This window comes from Mobula hypostoma, chromosome 15 (genome assembly GCF_963921235.1).
Source record: "Mobula hypostoma chromosome 15, sMobHyp1.1, whole genome shotgun sequence".
Lineage (NCBI taxonomy): Eukaryota > Metazoa > Chordata > Chondrichthyes > Myliobatiformes > Myliobatidae > Mobula > Mobula hypostoma.
The window spans coordinates 27,764,506-27,782,380 of NC_086111.1; the positions used below are offsets into that span (position 1 = coordinate 27,764,506).

At 40.1% G+C, this 17,875-nt stretch overlaps 1 protein-coding gene across 2 annotated transcripts in view; it reads right to left on the minus strand.

Moving 5' to 3' along the window:
• Positions 1 to 17,875, minus strand: part of LOC134356766 (metabotropic glutamate receptor 7-like) — an 854,194-nt gene that overhangs the window by 61,311 nt on the left and 775,008 nt on the right. The window lies entirely within an intron of this gene.

A 17,875-nucleotide genomic window follows, 5' to 3' on the forward strand; every position in this document is an offset into this window, starting at 1 on the left:
ACTTTGATACTAAGCTAATAGCATCTTTATGAGATGGACTCATTTTCCAAAGGGCTAACACAAATATCCTCAAAGTCCATTTCTAATTACCGCAGAAAAAGACATTAACAATTGATGGGACAAAAATTTGCAATACCCAACATAAGGATTTACATACCAACCGTGAGATCACTGTGTACAGAAGGTTGTAATGTCTTGAAAGGACAGGAAGCAGAGGCAATGTACTCAACGAGCAATATGGTGGAGGAATTCTTATGTGGAATGTTCCATTTTTACATTATAGCCAATTAATTATATTAAATTATTTGTTTTAAAGTAAACTCATGCTGAAAAGTTTTGTGCTTTCTGAACTAGTTTTTGAACAATCAAGATAATTCCTAATAAAAATCAAGATATTTGATTCACCTTTTCCAAATGGGTTATTTTTTAGAATAAATACATTACTCCATTAAATGTTTACTATAAGTATTAACCCAACATCTGTTGAATTACTTTATAGTTGCTCACTGTGAGGTAATTCAAATAAAAGACTGCTTGAAGTCTTTCCCTCTTCCATTTTGGCCTGAGACGTTGACTGTTTATTTATTTCCATACGTATTTAGACCACCCGGACAACACAAACACCTAGGTCAGGATGCTGTTCATCGACTATTGCTCAGCACTTAATACCATCGTTCCCACAATCCTGATTGAGAAGTTGTTGAACCTGGGCCTTTGTACCTCCCTCTGTAATTGGATCCTTGACTTCCTAACCGGAAGACCACAGTCTATGCGGCTTGGTGATAACATATCCTCTTCGCTGACGATCAACATTGGTGCACCTCAGGGGTGTGTGCTTAGCCCACTGCTCTACTATCTGTATACACAACTGTGTGGCTAGGCATAGCTCAAGTACCATCTACAAATTCGCTGACGATACAACCATTGCTGGTAGAATCTCAGGTGGTGACCAGAGGGCGTACAGGAGTAAGATATGCCAATTAGTGGAGTGGTTCTGCAGCAACAACCTGGCACTCAACATCAGTAAGATGAAAGAGCTGATTGTGGACTTCAGGAAGGGCAAGTCGAAGGAACACATATAAATCCTCAAAGAGGGATCGGAAGTGGAGAGAGTGAGCAGCTTCAAGTTCCTGGGTGTCAAGATCTCTGAGGATCTAACCTGGTCCCAACATATTGAAGTAGTCATAAAGGAGGCAAGACAGTAGCCATACTTTATTAGTAGTTTGAAGCGATTTGGCATGTCAACAAATACGCTCAAAAACTTCTATAGTTGTACTGGGGAGAGCATTCTGACAGGCTGCATCACTGTCTGGTATGGAGGGGCTACTGCACAGGACCGAAAGAAGCTGCAGAAGGTTGTAAATCTAGTCAGCATCATCTTGGGTGCTAGCCTAAACAGTACCCAGGACATCTTTAGGGAGCAGTGTCTCAGAAAGGTAGTGTCTATTATTAAGGACCTCCAGCACCCAGGGCATGCACTTTTCTCACTGTTACCATCAGGTAGGAGATACAGAAGCCTGAAGGCACACACTCAGTGATTCAGGAACAACTTCTTCCCCTCTGCCATCTGATTCCTAAATGGACTTTGAAGCTTTGGACACTACCTCACTTTTTTAAATATACAGTATTTCTGTTTTTGCACATTTTTTTATAATCTATTCAATATACATAATTGATTTACTTGTTTATTTATTATTATGTTTTTTCATTTATTATTTTTTTTTCTCTCTCTGCTAGATTATGTATTGCATTGAACTGCTGCTGCTAAGTTAACAAATTTCACATCACATGCCGGTGATAATAAACCTGATTCTGATTCTGAAGCTGAAAGAAACCATTATTTCTAAAACAAACATTGAAAAAAACTAAATCACTTACAAGATAATTCAGGAGATCAATGCAAATTGAAATAATTGAAAAATTGTGAATCACCCTAAGATATAAAACCAGAATTAATCTATTTAGCCCAATAATTCTGTTCTGCCATTCAAATATGGATGATGCTTTTCCCCTATTCTCCTGGCTCCACCTGCGTAATGATAAACCCTCTTACCAATCAAAAACTTATTTATCACTACCAAAAGTACACCCAATGACTTGGCCTCCACAGAGCCAGTGGCAACATATTCCAGACTCATCACTTTCTGGTGGAAGAAATTCCTCTTCATTGCTCTAAACATTCTTAAACTTGCTCTATTACCATTGCTCAGAGGTCCTCATTAGTACTTACATTCCGCTGCTACTCGCCGAGTTTTGTGATACTCTAAACCTTTTGCTTTAATAGGATATTCATGTATTACCTGTTCCCTTTAATGTCTTCCCAAATGGATACTACTTAAGTTGAGCGGCAATTACCAATTTATTCCTACCTATTAATTCCTACTATATACTGTATGCATTTTAAAGTAACTGAACTTATCCATTCAACTTAGTAAGTAGAAGATAATTGGCATTACCAAATCTGCTACTGAACTCCACGTAGGGTCCAGTGTTGGAGTGCAGCAGAGAAATTTTCAGCAGAGTCTGCACAGAAATCTCAGGAGTTCCACGTTTATGTGAGTGGCAAGGACGGATAGGGTGGTTATTCACCGGCAGTTGGGTGCAAGCGTAAGCATTGTCTAGAAGGTGCTCATCATAGGAAATAGGTGTCACTGATGACAGCAGCATTAATTGCCCACCCTGGTTTCTCTTAAAAAGACATTGATGATATTTGATGTTAATTTGCTACAGAAATTGTGCTGGATGTACTTTTGGAATACAATTGAGTAGGATATTTGATGATTTCATCTCTCCAGCGAAGAGGCAGTGACAATAAGGCCAACTCAAGAAGACCATAAGAGAATAAAATACAGGAGCAGAATTAAGCTGTTCAGTCTATTGAGTTAATTCTGCCATTTTATCTTGGCTGATTTATCATTTCTCTCAACCCCATTCTCCTGCCTTCTCCCCATAGCATCTGAAGCCCTTACTAATCAAGAATTTATCAATCTCCACATTAAATATATTCAATGACCTAGCTTCCAGAGCTATTTGTGGCAACTAATTCCACAGATTCACCATCCTCTCACTAAAGAAATTCTTCCTCATCTCTCTTCTAAATGGACAGCTCTCTATTCTGCGGTTGCGCCCTCTGGTTCTAGACTCCCTTACTATAAGAAACATCCTTTCCACATTCACTCTATCTAGCCTGTCAATATTCAATAGGTTTTACTGAGATCTCCACTCATTTTTTTTCTAATCTCTGGTGAGTATAGGCTCATATGTTAACTCTTTCATTCCCAGGATCATTCTCATGAACCTCCTCTGGAGATTCTCCAATGCCAGCACATCCTTTCCTCAATAAGGGTCCAAAAACTGTTGTGCAGTCTAACCAATGCCTTACAAAGCCTCAGAAGTATCAGCAAGGGTGCCCCCTATGCATTTGATACCTTTTCCCTTTTGTGCTTGGTTTCAATGACTTTTGGACTGTTGGTGAATTGCAATTCAGCATTGGGTGGATGGTTGAAATTTGGTGTCACTTCCTTCATCTGGAAAAGAGGATACTTTTATAATTCTGCTTGGAAGAAATGGAAAAATAGCACATGAGGATCAGGCCACTATATGTTCAGTTACTGACCAGAACCATTAGATTCTGTTTATAAGACCATAAGACTATAAGATAAAGGAGCAGAAGTAGGCCAATCAGCCCATTGAGTCTGCTCTGCCATTCAATCATGGGTTGATCCAATTCTTCCAGTCATCCCCACTCCCCTGTTTTTACCCCATATCCTTTGATGCCCTGGCTAATCAAGAACCTATCTATCTCTGCCTTAAATACACCCAATGACTTGGCCTCCACAGCCACACATTGCAACAAATTCCACAGATTTACCACACTCCACATCTTTAATTTCTCCACATCTCAGTTCAGAAAGGACATGCTTCAATCCTGAAGTTGTGCCCTTTTGTCTTCGAATCCCCTACCATGGGGAATAACTTTACCATATCTAATCTGTTCAGGCCTTTTAATATTCTGAATGTTTCTATGAGATCCCCACTCATTCTCCTGAGCTCCAGGGAATACAGCCTAAGAGCTGCCAGATGTTCCTCACATGATAACCTTTTCATTCCTAGAATTATTCTCGTATAGAATCATCCTCATTATGTACAGTAGCTAATGAGTTCTTGGTCAATATTGGCATTGTGAATATCAGTAGTGGGGGAATTTAGTAATTGTGATGCAACTGAAGACAAAAAGAAGTTGTTTGATTCTGCCTTATCAAAGGCTTTCATGTATCGCAAAAAAAAAATCTTCTGAGGAATTTTAAATGGAGCTAATCAAGGCAAAAATCACTGAATAGCCCAGTGTTGTTTTACAATGGAGGAAAGTTTGCTGAGGAAACAGACAGTGGTTGGGGCATAGTACTGCGTGGAAAAGCACCTGCAGTATTTTGCTGGGGCTGAGCTCAACAGCAACTTGCAATCACACACAGCCTTCCATTATCTTCTGGGTAACTCGAGTAATGATTTCCCACTGATCTTATTAACTTTACTACTGGCCAGTACTGCGAATGAGTTCAAAACTTGAAAAGAACCAACTAAGTCAATTTCAATTTGTGATTTCCATCAATATGAAGTGTTCAGATATATATACGCACGGGATAATTACCAATATTGGTGCCTGTATATAATTCAATTGGACCTTGCCAAAGTCTATAGCATCCTTTACCAGTTTCCTGACTGACATTGGCAGATGTAAAGATCACTGATCAATATATTTAATGCATGAGTAGGTATGCCATTTAGTGAACCAAAGTGAAGCAAGATGTGATATATTATGTACCAAGTAGATTATGATCAACTCTGAATATACACTATGAATATTTTACATTTTAGTTAGCTTGAATATCTAAGGTAACCAACTTAACTTTTTTTATTACTTCCTGATCAAATCTGTGCCTAGATAAAGTTTGCTCTGAATTGTTAATACATCTTTTTTTAAAAAATGCATGCCTAATAATAACAGATGAGCAAGGAGTTTTTCATTTAGAGATTGCAGCTCATTGCGTTTCTAGAATGCCAACTGCACAATCTTTTCTGATTATTATTCGCTCCAAATCTCATTTAATGAGGTCCAGCTTTGAATGAATGACTAGTTAATCGGCTTTTGATGCTATTGGTTGATGAAAGAACATTTGTTGAGAAGATGTATTGCTCTTTAAGGACTGTAGTGGGATAATGTTCAACTGAACACTTTTGTTCAATATCGATGGTGCAGAGGAATAATAAGTATCTGTTGGCCAATTGCCTGTCTGTGATCCAGCTACAATACCCGACCATGCCAATGGGCCAGCACCAGTTGTAACTGATAAGTTTAAAGTTAGCCCAGCAGAAAGGTGCAGAAGGAATGGAGCACACTACCCTCCTGACTATCCCTGCTTCCATTCTTGTAGAACACAGTTTAAGTCAAAGTACAAATACCTGCTCAAACCTCCATAGAAAATATGAGGCAGTCAGGTTAATGGAGACGTATCACTATCTAGGGTAGAGGGGCCTCTGCACAGGATCAGAAAAAGCTGCAGAGGGTTGCAAACTCAACCATCTTCATCATGGACACTAGCCTCCTCAGCATCAAGGACATCTTCAAAAGGCCCAGGATGTGCTGTCTTCTTTTTACTGCAAGAGCAGAGTATAGGGGCCTGAAGACACACATTCAACTTTTTAGGATCGGCTTTTTCCCCTCCATCATCAGATTTCTGAACAGGCAATAAACCAACCCATTAACACCTCCTCACTATTTTAAATCTCTTTTTGCACTACTTATCTCATTTAATTTTCTGTATACTGTATATTTCTTGTTGTGATTTATAGTATTTATATGTATTGCACTGTAATGCTGCCACAAAACAACAAATTTTGTGACATTTTGTATGTCAGTGATATTGAACCTGATTCTGAATTCTAAATTCTTCTGAATTCTGAAGGAACTACAGGTGATGGAATTGAATTGAATTGAATTGAATTGACTTGACTTTATTTCTTACATCCTCCATATAACAGAAAAGAGAAATTGCCTTTAAACTCAGAGAGCATAGGCCATCAACTTTTTGCTGTTGATATTTCTGTAGCAGGCAATTTCTTTTTTACGAGGCCGAGTTTCTAGCTCGACGCCCAAGCCAGCACGGATGGAAAGCGTGCAAGGGAGTCGGCTGGATTCAAACTCGGGACCTTCTGCCCCAAAGTCCAGCACTGATGCCACTACACCACCAGCTGGCAATCCTTCATATATGTAAGGGGATTTCGTCTTTTATCTTACTGTGTAGCGAGCTGAGCGACCCCAAGGCTGGCTGGGGGGTGGCTACATATACATGAGGCGTAAAAATCTTTTATGCTGTGGTACAGTTTCCCGGATGGTAGCAGCTGGAACAGATTGTGGCTGGAGTGATCCTTTGGGCCCTCTTTCACACCTGTCTCTGTAAATGTCCTGAATCATGGGAAGTTCACAACTACAGATGCACTGGGCTGTCTGCACCACTCTCAGCAGAGTCCTGCGATTAAGGCAGGTACAGTTCCCATCCCAGGCAGTGATGCAGCCAGTCAGGATGCTCTCAATTGTTCCCCTGTAGAAAGTTCTTAGGATCTGGGGGCCCATACCAAACTTCCTCAACCGTCTGTGGTGAAAGAGGTGCCGTCGTGCCATTTTCATCACACAGCTGGTTTGTACAGAATCTGGTACAACAAACAAAATGTTGGTCAGGCGGCATTTATGAAAGGAAATGGACAGGCAGTGTGGGGGAGGAAACACACACTTAATGTTTCAGGCCGAGGCACTTCATCAAATCCTTTCAGCAGTCCAGTTAGAGCTCCTCGATCTGAAACATCGATTGTTCATTTTTCTCCAAAGATACATTCTGACATATTGAGCTCTTCAAAATCTTTGTTTGCTGCATTCAGGAGAATAGTACGCAAATGAAAAAGTCTGGTATTAGCAGTGTCATCAGTAGACCTCACGGTCCTCAGTTAGAAGGCTATGGATTATCTTTTGACTGACTTTTCCATACTGTTTTTTAAACCAAGGCAGTGCTGGAAGAGTTAATACGTAATGTGGTATTCAGGAATAACTACATTCCCACAGCCATCATGTTCTTGAACTAACCTCCAATCTCAGCAATGGAGCTCAATTGCCCACATCTTGAACCTCTATCAATTTGTATCTGTCTTTTTCTGTACTAATATCACCATAGCCACCAGTTACTCTTTCCCACACTGCACCAAAATCTGTCAATCCCCGATCAGCATCGACAGCCATTCGAAGTTCCACCAATAAACAATCCCCCAGGAGAACATCATACTTGAGTCGAGTGATTGCACCTATTTCACACATTTTTTTCTTCACTATCTTGTACAATTTACATTTTCTGAGTTTGAAATATGCATGCATCTGAGCTGCTGCAAGCAAGCTTTTCACCGTACCTGTACTTTACTGTACCTGCGTACATGATATAAACTTAAATTGCTCCTATATTCTGAAATCAAGCACTGCACTTGTGCAAATGTTTAGTAAGGACCACAGGGCAGCAGGAAGTAAATCTGTCATTTAATACCTCAGAATCAGATCACCTGAAAGCTCAGTTCAACTTGCATTTCTACTTATTATGTAGTCATTGTCATTAGGCTTGGTGACAGGCAGCTGCAAACGAATAACGGAATTGGAGCTGGGAAGGAGAAATGGGATCATCAAGATGATTGTAGAGATTCTGACAAAAGCTGAACTGTTGACTTTGGTCTGGCTAATTTTATAAAACTGGAATAAAAGCAAAGCATAAATAATAATGATCACAAAATCACTCCATTGTTGTAAAAAGGCATCTGGTTCACCAGCATCCTTCAGGGAAGGGAATCTTTCATTATTACCAGGCCTAATGACTCCTAACCTGCAACAATGTGGTTGGCTTCCAATTGCCCTCCAAAGCGGTCGAGCCTGTCATTCAGCCAGAGAGCAATTAAGGACAGATACCAAATGCTCAATTTCCCAGCAGCATCCAGCTGCTGTGTAAAAGAAAATTAAAGGTTCCCGCTGTGAATTCCAATCGGTCATTGTCTGACTCAACATTTAGCAACTTCGGATGTCTAGTGTGGGTGCTAGAAAGACTTTTATAAAATTGAGTTCTCAGATAAACATCTGCAATATATCATACTGGCAAATTAAAAGAGTTTAAGGTTTTTCATATCATGATGGTGACCATAGCAACAGTGCCACTTTTACTGTTAAAATGCATATCAAGGCTTATTGTGGCAGTGTGCACTGAAGGAACATCAAACAGCACATTAATTTCCAAATCACATTTTTTTGATAGATTATTGTATTATTGCAATAGGAGCCCTTAGATTAAAATGGAACATTAATACACAATGACTTAGGAAATTGTAGATCATCATTTCAAGCACCCCGTTTGACTGGCATAACGCACCAAAGACTGTTTTTGATTTTGGTCCCACTGATGCAAACTTCAACCACGACCATGACCTAACACATTGTGCATCCGCTAATTGCACACAGGGAATAATATCACTTGATATGGTCACATGATAATGTGTCACATTCTGATTTATAATTCACACTAGAGATTAGCCAGTCAAATTTAAGAGCTGGAGAAAATGACAAGGAAACAATCATGATCACATTTTGCTTTGTCCATGTATAGAGCTGCTCCATGTGATTGAGTTTCTAGGTCAATCTATCCCCACTCAAAACTTAGATGGGAAGGTGGTTTCACCACATATACAGAATCAATAATACTGAAGAAGATTGCTTACCCAATTGGTTTTTCATGATTTCTGCATCACAGTCCCTTCCCACCACTCTCTTTCTACCTAAACCAGAATATCATTTATTCTTTCTTAGTGTGTTTTTTTATCCCGTGTCCCCTTAAAAAGTATCCATTTGCCTGGTGCTCTTTGTGAGACGGATAAAATAATTTCTCCTAATTTCCCCTTCAGGTTATTCACAAATTGCTAACATTTATTATCCCTGTTTGCCTAAGAAATGTAATATCTGTGGAACGGCCAGCTGGAACAAGTCAAGGACAACGGACAAGTCGGCAACAAAATAAAGTCTTTGTTGTCAGCATGGGATGGAAGAAATGGAGGCTGTCATTTTGTGACACTGTTGTTATGACCACCATTTTGCAAACATTTTTTTGAACTAATCATTGCTGGATTAAGGTAATCGAAAGTGTACAGTACAATAATCTGCTAAATTAGAGATAATTTCCAATTAAGTAGTTAGTAGTAGGATGGTCTTTGATAAGTTAGAAGAGTCAATGCAGGCTTATAATGCAGGTTTGCTAGCATGGTTCGGGAGGGTTTAAACTAATTTGCGAGGGGGATGGGACCCAGAGCAATAGAGCAGTGAAAGAAGTGCATGGAGTAAAGCCAGATCTAACATACAGAGAGGCTTTGAGGAAAGCGAAGCAGAATAAACGGTGTAAAGATGGTAAGGTAGAAGGGCTGAAATATGTGTACCTCAATGCAAGAAGCATTAGGAACAAAGGTGATGAACTGAGAGCTTGGATATATACATGGAATTATGATGTAGTGGCCATTACAGAGACCTGGCTGGCACCAGGGCAGGAATGGATTCTCTATATTCCTGGATTTCAGTGCTTTAAAATGGATAGAGAGGGTGGAAAAAGGGGGAGGAGGGGTGGCATTACTGGTCAGGGATACTATTACAGCTACAGAAAGGGTGGGTAATGTAGCAGGATCCTCTTTTTGAGCCAATATAGGTGGAAGTCAGGAACAGGAAGGGAGCAGTTACTCTACTGGGGGTATTCTATAGGCCCCCTGGTAGCAGCAGAGATACAGAGGAGCGGATTGGGAGGCAGATTTTAGAAAGGTGCAAAAATAGCAGGGTTGTTATCATGGGTGACTTTAACTTCCCTAATATTGATTGGCACCTGATTAGTTCCAAGGGTTTAGATGGGGCAGAATTTGTTAAGTGTGTCCAGGATGCATTCCTGTCACAGTATGTGGACAGGCCGACCAGGGGGAATGCCATACTAGATCTAGTACTAGGTAATGAACCGGGTCAGGTCACAGATCTCTCAGTGGGTGAGCATCTGGGGGACAGTGACCACTGCTCCCTGGCCTTTATAATTATCATGGAAAAGGATAGAATCAAAGAGGACAGGAAAATTTTTAATTGGGGAAAAGCAAATTATGAGGCTATAAGGCTAGAACTTGCGGGTGTGAATTGGGATGATGTTTTTGCAGGGAAATGTACTATGGACACGTGGTCGATGTTTAGAGATCTCTTGCGGGATGTAAGGGATAAATTTGTCCCGGTGAGGAAGATAAAGAATGGTAGGGTGAAGGAACAATGGGTGACAAGTGAGGTGGAAAATCTAGTCAGGTGGAAGAAGGAAACATACATGAGGTTTAGAAAGCAAGGATCAGATAGGTCTATTGAGGAATATAGGGAAGCAAGAAAGGAGCTTAAGAAGGGGCTGAGAAGAGCAAGAAGGGGGCATGAGAAGGCCTTGGCGAGTAGGGTAAAGGAAAACCCCAAGGCATTCTGCAATTATGTGAAGAAAAAAAGGATGACAGGAGTGAAGGTAGGACCGATTAGAGATAAAGGTGGGAAGATGTGCCTGGAGGCTGTGGAAGTGAGCGAGGTCCTCAATGAATACTTTTCTTCGGTATTCACCAATGAGAGGGAACTTGATGATGGTGAGGACAATATGAGTGAGGTTGATGTTCTGGAGCATGTTGATATTAAGGGAGAGGAGGTGTTGGAGTTGTTAAAATACATTAGGACAGATAAGTCCCCAGGGCATGACAGAATATTCCCCCGGCTGTTCCACGAGGTGAGAGAAGTGATTGCTGAACCTCTGGCTAGGATCTTTATGTCCTCGTTGTCCACGAGAATGGTACCGGAGGACTGGAGGGAGGCGAATGTTGTTCCCTTGTTCAAAAATGGTAGCAGGGATAGTCCGGGTAATTATAGACTAGTGAGCCTTACATCTGTGGTGGGAAAGCTGTTGGAAAAGATTCTTAGAGATAGGATCTATAGGCATTTAGAGAATCATGGTCTGATCAAGGACAGTCAGCATGACTTTGTGAAGGGCAGATCGTGTCTAACAAGCCTGATAGAGTTCTTTGAGGAGGTGACCAGGCATCTAGATGAGGGTAGTGTAGTGGATGTGATCTATATGGATTTTAGTAAGGCATTTGACAAGGTTCCATATGGTAGGCTTATTCAGAAAGTTAGAAGGCATGGGATCCAAGGAACTTTGGCCAGGTGGATTCAGAATTGGCTTGCCTGCAGAAGGCAGAGGGTGGTGGTGAAGGGAGTACTTTCAGATTGGAGGATTGTGACTAGTGGTGTCCCACAAGGATCTGTTCTGGGACCTCTACTTTTCGTGATTTTTATTAACGACCTGGATGTGGGGGTAGAAGGGTGGGTTGGTAAGTTTGCAGACGACACAAAGGTTGGTGGTGTTGGAGATAGTGTAGAGGATTGTCAAAGATTGCAGAGAGACATTGATAGGATGCAGAAGTGGGCTGAGAAGTGGCAGATGGAGTTCAACCCAGAGAAGTGTGAGGTGGTACACTTTGGAAGGACAAACTCCAAGGCAGAGTACAAAGTAAATGGCAGGATATTTGGTAGTGTGGAGGAGCAGAGGGATCTCGGGGTACATGTCCACAGATCCCTGAAAGTTGCCTCACAGGTGGATAGGGTAGTTAAGAAAGCTTATGGGGTGTTAGCTTTCATAAGTCAAGGGATAGAGTTTAAGAGTCGCGATGTAATGATGCAGCTCTATAAAACTCTGGTTAGGCCACACTTGGAGTACTGTGTCCAGTTCTGGTCACCTCACTATAGGAAGGATGTGGAAGCATTGGAAAGGGTACAGAGGAGATTTACCAGGATGCTGCCTGGTTTAGGAAGTATGCATTATGATCAGAGATTAAGGGAGCTAGGGCTTTACTCTTTGAGAGAAAGAGGATGAGAGGAGACATGATAGAGGTGTACAAGATAATAAGAGGAATAGATAGAGTGGATAGCCAGTGCCTCTTCCTCAGGGCACCACTGCTCAATACAAGAGGACATGGCTTTAAGGTAAGGGGTGGGAAGTTCAGGGGGGATATTAGAGGAAGGTTTTTTACTCAGAGAGTGGTTGGTGCGTGGAATGCACTGCCTGAGTCAGTGGTGGAGGCAGATACACTAGTGAAGTTTAAGAGACTACTAGACAGGTATATGGAGGAATCTAAGGTGGGGGCTTATATGGGAGGCAGGGTTTGTGGGTCGGCACAACATTTTATGTTATAAGAAGAATAGTCTGTGCCCATGAACTGAAGTAAGCTGAGACCAGTATCTGAGCTGAACTGGCCATAACTGGTTTGAATGGTTGGAATTGGGGAGAAGCAAGGAAATAACATCACTGGCAAATCCTTACTTGTGCTAAGAATAATGAGTTAAATTATCTGTAGCCTTGGGCCAGAACCAATGGAAAGTGGACACAGACTGACCAGTTAAGTCAGAATCAATGGAATCAAGGTATAATGGTTCAAAACTGATAGAAAAATAAGAATAGTAATGAAGGATTTTTATGTGCAGTGAGTGAGCACTTATCACAAGAAAGACCCCCATGTCAGGGCCAGAGAGAAGAAGGATCATTGTTTGGCCAACAGGAAATCCTCTACTTCAATCTTACAAGTTGGAGAAGTTAGAGCAAGGGTCTTGGTGGATATTAATACTGAAAGAACAATAACATTCAATGACCTAAAGTATTGACCTTGTGTTAATCAGAACACGTTTACGTGGAATATTTGCGTTGATACCATAAAGTGCGAGTTTGAATTAATCAAGATTTGAGTATTCATTTACCTAACCCAAGTTAATTAGCTGAAGTAAGGTCTTATGCCCACTACCAATATTTGTAGCATCCCTATCTTAAACAACTCAGAGCAAGATGGTGCCTGTGTTCAGTCTTCAACTTGTCTGGGTCACAAGTGGCACAGAGGTGGACCAGAGAAGAACTTTATGTGGATGGGGAAAATAGTCTCACTCCTCCCTCTTCAACTTCAGGGAAGCCTTTAATGCGGAAGTACGCAAAGAAAATGCACTTTAACAATTGACTTACTTCCCACTGCTCAGCTTGGGAACAATACAGCAGCTGTGACCATAATTCGCTAAATGACCATTATCCTTAAATAACCTAGTAACACGTTGCCTCAGTTGGTCGGCAAAACCATTTTGCACGTTTTTGTTCTCTCCAAATGAACCAGAAATCTGATTGTGAAATGATTGAGTTTAACTCCAAATACTTTCAATTTTTCTAGATGACAGTAAACTTCAAAACTTAGCATGAAAATCTAAAGGCTCATGTCAAGATTACTGGGTATTGGTATTGGTATTGGTTTATTACTGTCACATGTGTCAAGATAGAGTGGAAAGATTTTGTTTTGTATGCATCGAGACAGATCATACCATACTATTAAGTACTTACTTTGACATAGTAAAAAAAGACTGTGGTTCTCCTCATTTATCCTGTCAATAGACACATGTTTATAGGAATCCTCAGCTGTTTATGCCTTGTGCTCAGATGTTACATCTAATCAGAATTTTGCTTTAGGGGCCAGCATATGATTTTCCATAAATTTCCATGGAGCACAAAAATGCTTCATTTAATACGTCTGTAATTGTCGCGTAAGAAAGCTATACTACAAAACTTTGGCAACTGTGTATCCTGAGGGTGAGAACATGTCCAATGCATTGGTCACACATTCAGCTATTCTCTCAGTGCAGGTGTGTTAGTCTGAGGAGATGTGCAAACACAATATGTGTAATCTAGTAATTAACTTACATTAGGAATTAAGATGCCAGAAACAATTACCATAAGAAAATGTTCAGAAATATAACAAGGTGACAACAGAGTAATGTATTTAAAATTTATTGTTATCAGCAATGTATAATTTCCCCTTAAGTTTTGAGCAGCACACTGGAGCAATGGATATTTTTAAATCACATGTACTTTGTTCATCACACTGGTATTCAAATTATTTAATTGTCAAGGGAAATATGCAACCACCTGTGAAACTTTCTGAACACATGAATATTTTTAAAAAATTACGTAACTGACTACATCCTCACTGTTTAATATACATTGGCCTAGATTTGGCTATGAAAATAACAGTGTGGCTGACAGCAATCATCCCATTTATATCATTATCACAAAGTACAATTTTAACAATACCCAAGTATTAATTAATGCCTCGCAACCTCTCAAGCACTGCAGATAAGCTTTATACAATGTCATCTCATGTCTCCACTTTTCACTAAATTCACCAGTCTAATTGGTATTTCCAGTCCACTATCAAGTGCCAATATGATTAACAGAACACATGTGGCACCCATGTCACATTATATGGGGCCCTGACCCCAGCACAGCCCTGATTATTTCCAATAGTTCACTGCCGCCAAAGCACTTCTCACTCTTTAGTACTTGGAACATTTCAAAACCAACGGATGCTAAAGAAAACTCTGTTCAAAACTATTAAATTGTGAAGTTAGCTAAAGGCATGCTACAACTGTACATTATCTTAACAAATAAATGTAAAGTGAAATAAAGAAAAAAATCCTGGACATTTTTTGTGGAAGTCAGAGTCCCCTTTCACATGAATGGGATCACCACTTGCTAAGGTACAGAACACAACTTGCGGCAGTGCCCCCCTCAGCTCAGTGTATTTCAAAGCTGCACCAAGAGTTAAAGTCATAGAGAAATACAGCACAGAAACAGGCTCCCCAGCCCAACTTCTCCATGCCAATCAAAATGCCTATCTAAGCTTTTCTCTGTGTCTGTCCTTTATCCCTCTGAACATCTCCTATTTATGTTCCAGAACTGTCCAGGAGTCTTTTAATTGTGAAGTTAACCATGAGTCTAGCAAAATGGAGTAAGAGTCTAGGTGCTAATACTTCCGATTGCCAGCAGGTTACATGCTCCTGTGCTAAAGTGCACTGATGGAGATGTCACGTATGCGATGAGTGGCAGTGGGTGGGCGGTTTCTGACAGAACTTCCATCTGCAATACAGCACAATCTGGCCTAGAGAACGTTTATTAACAAGTTCATTTCTAATGAACAGTGAAGATTTTAGTTCATCACATATGGTACATCTGATGTCATTAGCCAACAGGTGTGCTTACCATTTGCAATTCCTTAACATTTATATTACCAAGAAAAGCTTCATCAGAAAGAAAAACTATGATTCACAACATCGTTAATAGCTAACATTTGAAATGACTGGAAGACTAACTTTAGGTTACTGCAGAGTGGGAAAGGCAGCAATTAATCCCAACTAATTTCAGTCTTGGGTTATGTTTTGTGTTAGGATGCCCACCAAATGCTGCTGGAAATGTCACATTGTAGATGATGTGGAGGTAATGAAGAAGGGAGAGATATGGAGAAGGAAAAGAGGGAAAGAGATATAAACAGAGAACTGTAAAAATATATTGAGTTGGTACTTAATCCTTAACACACTAATAAGTTAAAAGGAGCACAGGAGCAAAAGTCAAATAATGTATGTGGGAAAAGATTTTTATATTGTCTCCTACTTAATGACTCTATTTACATTTTTGAAATTAAGTTATGTTTAAATATTTTGATTAACATGGAGAGTAAAAGAAAACAGATACACACTTTCATGGAACATACATCAAAGTTGCTGGTGAACGCAGCAGGCCAGGCAGCATCTATAGGAAGAGGCGCAGTCGACGTTTCAGGCCGAGACCCTTCGTCAGGACCTGACGAAGGGTCTCGGCCTGAAATTTCGACTGCGCCTCTTCCTATAGATGCTGCCTGGCCTGCTGCGTTCACCAGCAACTTTGATGTATGTTGCTTGAATTTCCAGCATCTGCAGAATTCCTGTTGTTTGCGTTTAAACACACTTTCATGGGTTTAGTTCAGCCTGCTATGATAAATGAGTAGCTAAGCAGAGCATCTCTGATCTACCTATATATGTATTAACATGGTGTTTGTAGGAGGAAGTTCACTTCACTCTGCGTTGTCAGGACAAAGCTCTGTATCAATCATCACCTGCAGTGTCTGCAAGTCAAACAAATGACTGATGGATTACACAGCCAAGTTTCAGAAATAATGCAGTGACACTTGCTTCCTAGTCTTTTAAAATAAATTTTCTCTAAAACTGAAAGCAAAGAATGTAAGCTTGCTCCTGCAATATGCCTTAGCATACAGTACTGTGCAAAAGTCTTAGGCACCCGATGGTTTCAGATGGTATGGCCTCCATCGAGCCCTGGTCTCAATATCACTGAGGCTATCTGGGATTACCTGGACAGACAGAAGCAAACGAGATAGCCAAAGTTTACAGAAGAACTGTGGCAAGATCTGCAAGATGCTTGGAACAACCTACGAGCTGATTGTCTTATAAAACTGCACGACAATGAACCTAAGAGAATTGATGCAGTTTTATAGGCAAAGGGTGGTCACACCAAATATTGAATCAATTTACCTTTTTAACCGTTCACTGCTCTTTATAGATTTTTTTTTGCTATTTATAAACTTTTCATTTCATTATTTTTGAAAACATCTTCAATTTACAGTATTTTTTACATGAACCTAAGACTTTTACATGCTACTGTATGTTACTATGTGTCAGATGCTCTTTAGTGTTGTTGACGATATTATTGAAAACCTAACTCTGATCTTTGAGAGAAATATTTGGCATTTTCTTTTATTGTAAAATCCATAGAAAACTGGCAAACTTTGTAAATATTCACTGTTGACTAGAATAAAAAGAAGCTGAAATGTTAAAAGAAGCTGCAAATTTCAGTAACAAAATCTCTAAGTATTTCCCCAGCTGGTTCCTAACCACCAGGTGAGAGCACCAAGAAATAAACAATTCATATAAATTGGATTTCCCATATTGGTTGGTTAACCTCTAAAATAATGTCACAGACAGTATTGTTCAGTGCTACTTCCAAATGAATCTTACCTTTAAGTGAAAAATGAAACCACAACAGATCTGTCAGTAGGCTATCTGTAATACATTTCTAAGTAATCTGACTTCAGTCGGTGGTAATTGGCCCTCAACAATGTTCCTGAAGCCAAACCCCTCCTGATTTATAGGAAATAAGGTCACTACTTTTGATATCCAATACCTGAGATCTACGTTAATTTGCCTCTCATCACTGATTATAATAATTACTTAGTAAGAGATAAGTATGTTTCTATTAGACTGACAGCTTCCCATCACATAATTACAGAAATTGCACAATATTAATTTTTTCACAGCAAGTATAGTGTAACAATAGAACTAGAAGTTTGGAAACTCAGTGTCTTAATTAAAATCAATACAATAGAAAAGACTTAAATTAATGCAGCATCTCCAGATGTTCTCAAGTGTTTTATGACCCATCACACCCTAACAAACTGTCCACAGTATTGTCACACAAGCAGCACTCTAACAGGTAAATCTGATCATGAGGAAATCTGCAGATGCTGGAATTTTAAGCAACACACATAAAAATTGCTGGTGAACGCAGCAGGCCAGGCAGCATCTATAGGAAGAGGTACAGTCAACGTTTCGGGCCGAGATCCTTCGTCAGGACTAACAAAGGGTCCTGACAAATTCCTGATGAATTTGCAGAATCTCCAGTGTTTATAATAGATGATCTACATTGTTTGAACAGGAGACGTTGGCCATAACAAGTAGTCAAAGCAATACACACACAAGTGTTTGTATCCTCATCATTTTTTTTCCAGTCTTGATGAAGGGTCTCGGCCCAAAATGTCGACTGTACTCTTTTCCATAGATGTGACCTGGCCTGCTGAGATCCTCCAGCATTTTGTGTGCACTGCTTGGATTTCCAGTATCTGC